Source organism: Peromyscus leucopus, chromosome 16_21 (genome assembly GCF_004664715.2).
Source record: "Peromyscus leucopus breed LL Stock chromosome 16_21, UCI_PerLeu_2.1, whole genome shotgun sequence".
NCBI lineage: Eukaryota > Metazoa > Chordata > Mammalia > Rodentia > Cricetidae > Peromyscus > Peromyscus leucopus.
Genome location: NC_051084.1, coordinates 45,281,046 through 45,292,653, shown reverse-complemented (window position 1 = coordinate 45,292,653; position 11,608 = coordinate 45,281,046). Strand labels below are relative to the sequence as shown.

At 44.0% G+C, this 11,608-nt stretch overlaps 1 pseudogene; it reads left to right on the top strand.

The window, feature by feature from the left end:
- The first annotated feature begins 1,026 nt into the window (after positions 1-1,026).
- On the top strand, positions 1,027-1,586 carry LOC114690847 (annotated as a pseudogene).
- The last annotated feature ends 10,022 nt before the right edge of the window (positions 1,587-11,608 follow it).

Here is an 11,608-nt window from a genome sequence, read left to right as displayed (position 1 = left end):
GGAGCTATCCGGTGGGCACATGGGCTCCATGCTGGATACAGGACCACAGCTCCATCTGTAGGCTTCTTGAGGACAAATGGGAGATTCTTTCAGGGGCCCAGAGAGTATAAAGTATAGCTGCTCTCTCCTTGTATCTGTGGCTCCTACCCTGCTCAGTGGATAAAAGAGGAAGATAGACAAGGGAAGGAATGAGGATATACATAGCTCAGTGGTAGAGAACTCACCCAGAACGCAAGCGGCTCTGGCTTGCACACCCAGGGCTGGAAGAGTGACTGCAGGAGAGGCAGGCTGTGACTAGTCTGCATCTCATCAGTCATCCTTTTCTTTCTAGTCTAAATAGTTTGACTGGATTTCCCATTGTGAGAATATATGCACTGGGGTGGAGAGAGGGAAAAAAGGCACTTAACATTTTTGCTTTTAATCTAAAGAATGAGCCCTAGCTGCCTTCTCATTGCTGAGATGTACGTGGAAAAAGCAGCTTAAGGAATAGAGCCTATATTGGCTCACAGATTGAGGGCTCCTTAGAGTGGCAGGAGTGTAAGGTGAAAGGTGACCCCGTACTCTCAGTCAGGAAGCAGAGAGAATTGAATACTGATGCTCTGTTTGCTTTTTCCTTTCCCTTCAACCCAGGGCCTCAGCTCATGGGATGGTGCCACCCATCTACAGGGTGGATCCTTCTTCTGTAGCTAAACCTCTCTAGAAATACCTTCACAGGCACATTCAGAGCTGTGTCTGCTGGGAGATTCAAAATCCAGTCAAGTTAACGGTCAATGTTAACTATCCCAAGCATTCGACGGTAGGAGCTCTATAATGGACAGAGCCATTCCCCGATCATGGATGTCTCATTAAAACAATGGCAGAACAAGGGTAAATCTTTGGGGAGAAGGATATTAAATCTCAGAATATTGAAAGTAACCAAAGTTGTACTTTAATTAGTTGGTATTTTTTCTCTGTGATGCTTAAGTTATAAGTTTAAAGAAAACTATCACTAAAACTTTTAGTAGTTAAATTTTATCATTAATTCTCAGGCTTCAGAAGAGGCTTGCTTCTTGTGTCCTTTGCTGTGGTGAAAAGGACCGGTTGATCCCCAATGAGACGAATGAAATCGCCAGTGCCAGCTCCCTTCACCAGATCCGGAAGCTGATCTAAGATGGGTTGATCATCCAGAAGCCTGTGACGGATACCAGAAGAGCATCCTGGCTTTACTGAAGGGCAGGTTTATGGGGATAGGGAAGCAGAAGTGGGGACGGCCGATGCTCAAAATGCCCAAGAAGGTAGCTTGGATGAGAAAGATGCAGATCCTGAGCCAGCTTCTGAGGAGATTGACTGACATATGTACCATAGCCTGTACCTGAAGGTCAAAGGGAAAGTATTATTAAAACAAACAACAACAAAAACAACAAACAAACAAAACCAAACAGATTCTCATGGAGCACATCCACAAGCTGAAGGCCAAAAAGTCTACAAGAAGCTCCTGACTGGCCAGGCTGAAGCTCATAGGTCTAAGACCAAGCAATCACGAAGTGCTGAGAGGAGGTCTCCAGGCCAAGGAGAAGAAAATCATCAAGACTCATGTTTGTACATAGTGGCCTGGCTGTGGCCTCATGTGGATCAGTCATTAAAATAAAACAAGCCTTAAAAAATGTATCAAAATTTGCCAGGTGGTGGTAGTACATACCTTTAATCCCAGCACTCAGGAGGCAGAGGCAGGTGGATCTTTGTGAGTTTGAGGCCAGCTTGGTCTACACAGTGAGTTCCAAGACAGACTCTAAAGCTATATAGAGAAACCCTGTCTTGACAAATCCCCCACCCCAATTTTTTTGAAGTAATTAAATTTTATCATTAAAAATTAGGTGGCAGCTGGAGGATGGGATGGTACATGCCTTTAATCCCAGTACTCAGGAGGCAGAGGCAGGTAGATCTCTGTGAATTTGAGGCCAGTCTGGTCTACAGAGTGAGTTCCAGGACAGCCAGGACTACACAGAGAAACACTGTCTTGAAAACAAAAACAAAAACAAAAACAAAACAAGCAAACAAACAAAAATTGAGGTAGCATGGCTCCATTTTTGTATATTTATTTCAAAAGTGTATGCAAGCCTAGTACTGAAGTTTGAATCTGAAATGACCCCTGTACTGGTTACAAACTTGTACTTGATACAAACTAGAGTTACTGTGGTGGCACACAGAGGCTATCTAGTGAGACCTTACTCAGGGTCAGCTACTATGGGATGAGCAGTTGCTCCGCCATGAGTTCATGCCATGACAGATTACTTCAAACATGCACAGGAGCAATGGGCTAAGTGACCACAACTGGGAAGCCATGAACTGAAATAAATTTTCTTCTAAAAAGTTGTTTATCTCAGGTGTGCGCTACAGTAATGTAAAGCTGACTACCATACCTACAAAATCAAAAAGACACAAGAGAAATACAAATAAATACAACACTGTGGTTGAGTGTTCTTTTCTGTACCTCAGTGATAAGTTGGTACTTCCCCCAGAGACTCCATCACCTGGAAACCACAGCAACAGCTCAGGGAAGCCCCAGTGAGGCTAACCAGCCTTCAAAGGATGATCATCAGGTTCTCCTGTTCTGCCAGTAACACAGGACATGAGGATGCATAGTTATTAAGAAAAAATTGCAAAAAAAAAAAAAAAGGCAGAACAGTTCCTGTTTTGCCAGAGTCTAACCTCTGAAATATGAGGGTTATCAAATTCTCATGCCAGCCCTAAAGTTCCTACCCAATAAAGGCAGGACAAGTCACTGTGTCACCCATGGAAGGTTAAGAAAGTGCTAGTAATTTCAAGAGAGGGTACCAACTCTGGTTCCTGCTTTTGGGTAAAAGAAACCTTGGAATTCAGAGCTCCTAGGCTGCTTCAGAATAACTACACATTCATTGTACTAAGGCATAGAGATGTGGGGAACTAACTGCTACTAAGGCATGGCATGGTCAGACTTATTCTGGTTGATATACTCAGTGTGTCCAGTCAATTAGAAGCCAAACTCCAGAAGGCCAACAAATGTCTACTTTCCACCTCTCATTAGTGAGGGACACAGAGAACCCAGAGTGTCCCTAACCATAATGTTGGGGAAACTAACTCAAAGATGGTGGCATAGGTACAGATGGCATAGAATTGTTAATAGACCCTGCCTTCAACTTATTACATAGATAAATGTGTCTACATATAAAGGAGGCATCTTCCCTAGCTCAGGCTTGTTGAGGTTGGTCTGTTCAAAGCATCTCTGTACATTTTGTTTTATTTAGCTTGCAAGGGAATAGTCACTCATATATAAATGTCCGTGCATGAGATATAGGTCAGGCAATGCATAGGTGTGCTTTCTAGTTTGCAATATGCCTCCAAGACAGTTTTTACTATTGTTGTTCTTGTTGCCTTTATTTTATAGATGAGAAAACTGAGACTCAGAAATGATCAGTAACGACATGTGTCTTAGTCAGTGTTCTATTGCTGTGAAGAGACATCATGACCACAGCAGTTCTTACAAAGGAAAGCATTTCATTGGGACTTGCTTACAGTTTCAGAGGTTTAGTTCATTATCACAGCAGGGAGCCTGGTGGCATGCAAGAAGACATGTTGCTGAAGAAGCAGCTGCAAGTTTTATATCCTGATCTGCAGGCTGCAGGAAAGGGAGACTCTGGGTTTGGAATGGGCTTTTTGAAATCTCAAAGTCCACCTCCAGTGTCACACACACTTCCTCCAACAAGGCCACACGTTCTAATCCTTTCAAATACTGGCACTCTCTGGTGACTAAGTATACAAATCTATAGGCCTATGAGGGCCATTCTCATTCAAACCATCACAACATGGTAGGCTAGCTTCTCTGTTCTTCATTAGTGCAAGAGGGTGGTTAGAAGGTGATTAGAAACCTCATGCCATGCATGAACTCCCAATGCCACATTGTACCCTTTAGGCTCTATCCTCAGTAGTAATGTATTTGCACACAGGTGTGTGGCATCCAAGTTGGGAGGTGAAAGCCCACTGCACACATCCCGAAAAAGTCCACTCAGCTAAGGCCAGAATCAGCTGTAAGTGACAGGGATTTCCCTGCGTGAAAATCAGTTTTACTTTTGCCTCCAGCAGGTACCTTGGTGTCTCCTTTTATTAACTTATCGATGTCCTGAAGAAGATGGCAATGCCTACTCTGAAAGATTTTGAAGAGAAATCTTGAAATGGCCAATGCAAAAGGTCATTGGGCATAAGCCTAACTTACCAAGGCATTTAGAGGCCATCGGATGTAAGGCTAACTTGCCAAAAGTATTTGAGAGGCATAAAGTTGGGTTCCAAACTTTTCAACTGTCTCTCCATAAGTCTTTATTCCTGTAAACCATTAAAAACAATAAACCATTCTTAAAAACATGTTAAGAAATGAAATGATGGTTTTTAAACAAATGGTGGGAATCAACTAACCAGATATGCTCCCTGTTAAGTTAGAATCAGGGATTTGTTTGGCAGCCACCATGCACTAAGAAGTATGTCCTTTATTTTATGTGCTTTGCCCAATGCAAAGATATTGAGGGTTGCTAGTATCATTCTAATGTTACTGGTAAGGAACAGGGGTGACTGAGCTGAGCTTAGGGACATTTTGGATAAAAAAGCAAAAAGAGGCCAACCAACAGGGGAAAGAGTTCCTCCAACTTTTCTTCTATACCCCAGCTCAGGGAAGAGTCTAGCTGTGAGCTGCACTATGTCAGAGGCAGATTCCAGGAGCGAAAATAGAGGGACTCTGGGCCCATGTTCACAGCAGCACTCTTTCAGTGGAGATCTCAGAGTCCCTATCCTCCTTTGCCCAGGGCAATTGGAAGTAGGTAGGCTAGGGGATAATGGGAGAGGCCTAGGTAACTTCTCAGTTCATTCTGAAGACAGTGTACTTTCTTCATAATAAAGATGAGAGTGAGAAATGTGATGTCTTAGTTAGCGTTTCTATTGCTGTGAAGAGACACCATGACTGTGGCAACATAAAGAAAAACATTTAATTCAGGCTGGCTTACAGTTTCAGAGGCTTAGTCCATTATCATCATGGAGAGAAGCATGGCAGCATGCAGGCAGACATGGTACTGAAGAAGGATCTGGGGGTTAACCGCACAACAGTGTCTACACTAGGCTGTTTTGAGATTTCCTTTGCCAATGCGATTGCTCCAAAACTCTTCACTTTAGCCTCAGGCAGACTTTCTGGACAAGGGTAAAAAGCAGCTATGTTTATCACCAAAATATCACAAGGCTAATCTCTAGGCCACATACTGACCTTCTCCTCTGAAACTGTTGAGCTAGGCCCCCACAGTTCAAATCACTTTCAGCACCACTGTCTTCCATGCTCCTACTAGTAGTATGGGTCATTAAGTAGTGCCTAAAGCATCCCACTGCTTTCCTAACCCAAACTCCCAAAGTCAACAAGGACACACCTACTCCAACAAGGACAAACCTCTTCATAGTGCCACTCTCTATGGCCAAGCATTCAAACATATGAGTCTATGGGGGTCATACCTATGCAAACCAGCATGCATGAGGTGTAGGGTTTCAGTGTTTCCTTTTTACTCAAGACACAGCCACTCTGCCAAAGCTGCAGGAAGGCAAACCCAGTATTCTGTGTACTGCACACACCTGCTTTCCATGGTGGGCTCTGGTGCTGCTGCTTTCTTCCTGTGCCAGGGGAAGGAAAGGGGCTTAGAAGCAGTAATCCCTCTGTAAGTCATTGGATAGAAGAACTGAGCTGGGCCAGTGTGCGTCTATTCTTGGTTTTCACTGACCCTGCTGAAAGTCAATATGCACCCATTACTCTCAACCACTGTGGACAGGATAGGTGCTAAGTGGGCAGTGCCCCTGCCCAGTCAGCAAGGTCATTGTGCTGGACAGTTTTCTGTCAACTTGATACAAGCGAAAGTCCTCTGAGAGGAGGCAACCTCAACTAGGAAAATGCCTCCATAACACCCAGCTGTAGGGCATTTTCTTAATTAGTGATTGATGGGAAAATTGTGGGCGGTGCCATCCCTGGGCTGGTGGTTCTGGGTTCTGTAAGAAAGCAGGCTGAGCAAGCTGTGGGAAACAAGCCAGTCAGCAGCATCCCTCTATGGCCTTTGCATTGGCTCCTGCCTCCAGGATCCTGCCCTGTTTGAGTTCCTGTCTCAAATAAACCCTTTCCTCTCTGACTTGCTTTTTGGTCAGGGTTGTTTCATGGCACCAATAGAAAGTCTAACTAAGACAGTCATGTAATATACTGTTTATAGGAAGCTGTCTTCTGGGCATGACATGACCATTGCCCTCTTGAATTTCAGCAACTGCTACCTTCACAAATCCTCTCCAAGATTGATCCCATTAACATTCCATCCTGTGGGATTGCTTGTGAGGTCCCACACTTCCCTAATGACATGGAGACACTTGATATTTGCTGGAAGATAGACAGAGACATTTCTTTGGTGGTATAGCCACTCCTTAAATTGTTCACAAGTTGCCCATGTTTGCATATCCCTTACCCATGCTCCCATAAATAACCCCAATTAAATTCATTGTTTCTCCAAGCTACACTCAGGTGAGTGTATCTTTGGTCTGACAATAGTGCCTTACCTGTGGTGAATATTCATTTACTTCCCTAGGAAGATATCACATACAGAACATATCACACAACATATGTTATATACAGAGCATTGGTTTTTCAAAAGCCACAATAACATAAGTTCCAAAAATGTTCAAGGATTTGGCAAGGAACTATGAGCTTAGGTAAGGACCAGATTGGGGGCAAGATGTTTATCAGACACCTAAGATGTCCAGAGCAAGCCAAGAGCTCATCCTTCATGCTTTACTGGATATTCTTCTAAACAGCCATGTCATGTAGGAAGGGTGCCTAAAACAACTCCAGATAAAAATGTTAGCATACTCTGTTCTTCAGAAGGCAATACTGAGATTTCCCATGAACCAGGGATGAAAACTAAGTGATGCCTGGGGTCACCCTGCTCCAGGCTTCTACTGTTTTAGAGGCCCCCAGTCTCTCCATCTCTCCCCTGCACATTTGGTTGGCCTCACATCTGTTTGTGTACTTGATAGTTAGGCCTGTTAGAGTTGTTTCTGTACTGACGCATGATAACACTTTGGTCTTGCCATTGTTACTGAGGCAGTGAAGGTTAACAGCCTTTTACCTACCATTTATACTGTACTGGGTATTGTGAGTTATTAGAGATAATTAAAGTACATGAAGAGGGGGTTGGGGATTTCTCAATGGTAGAGCGCTTGCTTAGCAAGCGCAAGGCCCTGGGTTCGGTCCTCAGCTCTGGAAAGAAAAAGTACATGGGGAGATGTAAAGAGTGCCTTACGCAAATTCTACATCATTTCCTATAAGAAACTCAAGCATTATGGTCATTGATATTGAGAGTCTATGAAATCCATCCTCTGAGGATATTTCAGAATAGCTATATACCACAACTCCTCTTGATGATGAATGTGAAGGTTCGCAAAAGCAGAGCTGGGATACACTCTTGAGTGTATAATATGGTAGGTCCTTCGCTTTGTGCATGAGAAAGCCAAGTGGCAGTTCCATGAGTAGATCCAGTCCCTCTCTGGGCTACGGTCATCTACATGACCTCTAAGAACAAAGGGTAATGGAACCAAACTGGAGATCGCTGGAGTCTGCCCCCAAAATTCTCCTTATCATGACACATGCATGGAGCTCAGAGGGAAAAGGAAATAAGTTCATGACTTCCACAAGAGAGTGCCAGGATTTCTAGGCACAGCTGTTTTAGCTGCTATCATATTGTGACATCATTGTACCCTTTCTCCTCCCTTCTCTCTTCCTTCCTCTCTCCCTCCCTTCACTAACAAACACTTGTTGAGAATTCACTGCTGCATGTGATGGAGTCCGCCAAAGGCGGTTAACCATGAGCAGTAGCCCTAACCCTGTCCCCAGGACCTGTGGAGAGGAAGCCACCAGGTAGGTAAATGGCAGAGTATCAGTAGGTCAGAGCTTGATGAGCAGAACGGCCCTGTGGCATGCTGAAGCGGGTGCCTCCCAGGCACTGCCATCTGATCTGAGCTTTAAGAAAGTTCCTCGGTTGCCGTGGAGAGAAGGTTGATAGGTGAGAGTCACTGAATGTAAAACTGTGGGGATTTCTAGTGTTCCCCATAACTATTTACTCAAGTGCTTCTCTAGACAAGTCAGCCCATTCGTTAGCTGTGGCCACAGCAGTCGTTTAATGGCGTCCTGTCTGAACTCAGTTAAAAGTCAAAGCAGGCGCTGGGCTAAAGGACTGTTTTTAATCTGCTGAAAGCAAATGGCAGCAGTCATTTTCCATCCTGGGAAATGAGATGTGCTTGGTGGGAGGAAAGAAAGGGTCTGTGGGGCAGTAAAGTCAAAAGTGGAGGAACAAAGTTCATTTTCTAGAAGTTTGTCCTCAGCACTCAGACCTCAGCCAACCCAGCCACTGATCTCTCTTGATCCCACAAGACTATCATCCTTTACCAGGGTGCTTCAGCCAATCCAGGCCGAGCCATGCACCACCCAGCACAGCTCAAGAGCCTGTCAGAAGAGCATCTAGTTCTTCAAGTGTTATTACTTTTAACCATTCATAGCAGATTTGAAATAAATTTAGCAACACAATAAAAGGGGCTTGTCCTTAAGGGATGGGCTTTTATGATTTCTATTTTTTCTCCCTGTCATATTTTTTTCACGTTTTGTTTTTAAATAATGACAGACTCACAGCAAATTAGAAACACAGTTCAGAGAACTCCCGAGCATCCTTCCCCTGGCATCTCCAGTCACTACACTCTAGTTGTCTCTGGGCAGCATCAGATTCAGAATCCTGAAGTCAGTAGCATTCAGTGCACTTACCTATAGCTCTGTGTGTGTGTGTGTGTGTGTGTGTGTGTGTGTGTGTGTGTGCGCGCGCGCGTGCACGCGCATGCACACATGTGTAAATGCATGTGATGTATGCGTGTGTAAATGTGATGTATGCGTAGTTCTACATAATTATATCATGTATAGAAATTTGTGTTCTCATGTTTCAGAACAATTATAATCAAAGTGTAGTTTTGCAATAAGGAAGAAAACATTACTTTCTCCCAGAAAAAAAACATCCTAAATATGTACATTACTAGGCACAAAAATATTTATTGTTAAATTACTCACGATAGAAAAATGTAAGTCATTGAAGGGGCTTACTAGAAGTGATTGAATGCAATTAGCAAGAAGAAATCTCTGAATGGGTAGTTGTGCTACTCTATGTAGTATTTAGGAAAAAGGAAAAGACAGATACATGGATGACATTGAAGATATCAAGCCACACTAGAATCAAAGCTGTGGCTGGGCTAGGGAGAAGGAAACACCAATGTGGGGAGCAGGATGAACACCCCAACCGCCCTGCCGTCACTCCCGTGAACTCCGACTCCATTCTGAAGACTGGCTTTCCAGACTTTAGTATGTGTCATTTGGGGATTTTATTCAAGTACCAATTCTGATTCCTTGAGAGATGAGGTACCTAACTGTGGTGATGTTAGCGCTACAAGCTCTTGGGAGACACAAAGTACATCTTTGATTAAAACCGCCCTCCAGTGCCAAAGTATACCCTAAATGGGGCAGGAGGAAGGGCCAGTGAAATCCCTTCTCCTCTCAGATTTCCATCTGAGTTTTCCAAGCAAAGACAATGGAGGTTTAATCTTGACTTGAACGTTGAGCTTATTTTATTGCTCAGAGTCATCTGATTGGGCCAAAATGTCACATGGGTGTAGCTGCGGCCCATTCAAGGGAGAGTCTTGCTGACTTTCTGCTTCCTGGTGCTGGAGAGCAGGCTCCTTCATTGAAACACCTAAGGGCTGGGAGGACACAGCTGCTGGGCAAGTGCTCCTCAGACGCACACCTCTGTGCTCATCCACCACCTGCAGACTGCAGCCCCTCTTAGCTCCACTTAGCGCTCTCTCTCTCTCTCTCTCTCTCTCTCTCTCTCTCTCTCTCTCTCTCTCTCTCTCTCTCTCTCTCAGCAACCTGAGCTGTAAGGCACTTTATTCTTCTCCTGTCTTTCAGCAGGGGCTGTTTTTTGTTCTAGCTTTGGCACATGGATGACAGCACAAAACTTCCTGTTTAAAGCCAAGATGTCTTCATGAGCCTATCAGCAAGTCACAGCTTTCAGTCAATTTGTGGTAGATCTCCATACGGCTCTACAAGCATCGCTTGACTTTTGTGGCATGTTCCTTAGTTTAGAAGTAATGGATCCTGCGTATGGCGTGTGTAGTGTGTGTGTGTGTGTGTGTGTGTGTGTGTGTGTGTGTGTGTTCCCATGTGTGGAAGTCTGAAGTGGATGCTGGGTGTCTTCGTCAAGCTCCCTCTGCATTATCTATTGAAGCAGAGCCTCTCAGTTGAACTCAGAGCTCTCCAGCTGGATTAGTCCAGCTAGCCAGTTTGCTGAAGAGACCCCTGCTCCACCTCCAAAGTGCTGGGATTACAGGTAGTTACCATGTCTGCTTGGCCTTTATGTGGATTCTGAAGATATAAAACTGTTGTCTTCCGGGTGTGTGGCCAGCACATTCCCTGCTGAGCCAGCTTCCTAACCTGACAATATAAAACTTTAAGTGCAAAAAATACAGCACATTCCTCCACTAATTTACTACCTAGAAATGTATTTGGCTGCAGCCTCCCCGCTCCCAATAGAATCATGTGTGTCTCTCTTATGTGTCAGGGGAGGGACACGTGCTTGTGTGTGTACAAGTAGAAGCCAGCTTTAGGAATCTCCCTTTATTGATTTCCACCTGATTCTTTGAGGCAGGATCTCTCAGTGAACCTGGAGTTTGTAATTTTGGTTAGATGATCTGGCCAACGAGTCCCAAGATCTATTTATTTATACCCCCCTCCCCTGAACTGGTGTTACAGGCACACATGTCCTCACCTGGCTTTTACATGGCTTCTGGGGACCTGAACTCAGCTTGCCTAGCAACTACTTTACCTGAAAAGTCATCCCCCTAACCCAGCATATGAAAAAAAATTCTAATGAAAATGTTGTTACACTAAGTGACACTTTTGTAATGTCTGCTTTTTAAAAATGGATCTGAAAAGTCATTTGGTGAAGGAACAGGATGAATCTTAATTCCATGCCATTGGAATTGATTCATTCATGATAACATTTCATAATGTTCCATAGTCAGTTATAAAAACTCCTTCTCAGTACGCTTAATTCAGTATTTATTCAGCCCCTCCATGGTTGAATACATTCTGTGTTAAATGTCTCCCACAGACACGTGATGCTATTAGGATGTGGTGGAACCTCTAAGAGGTAGGATCTATTGGGATGTCTTAGATCATTAAGGTCATGGCTTTGAAAGAGATTTTGCGATGTGGGTCTCTTCCCTTTTTTGCTTCCTGGTTGTGATGAGGTGAGCAGCTACACTTTACCACATGCACTTTCCTCATAACATTCTGTCTCTCCACATCTTCAGTGGAGTCAATATCACCATGGAATGAAACCTCCAAGACCATGGACCAAAATAAGTCTTCCCTCCATTTAAGATGACTGTATCATTTATTTTGCTACAAGAGAAAGTTGGCTAACACACGGGTTGAAGGGAACCTCAAGTGAATAATTATCTCCGTCAGATTGGCCTGTGGGTCATTCTCTGGGTG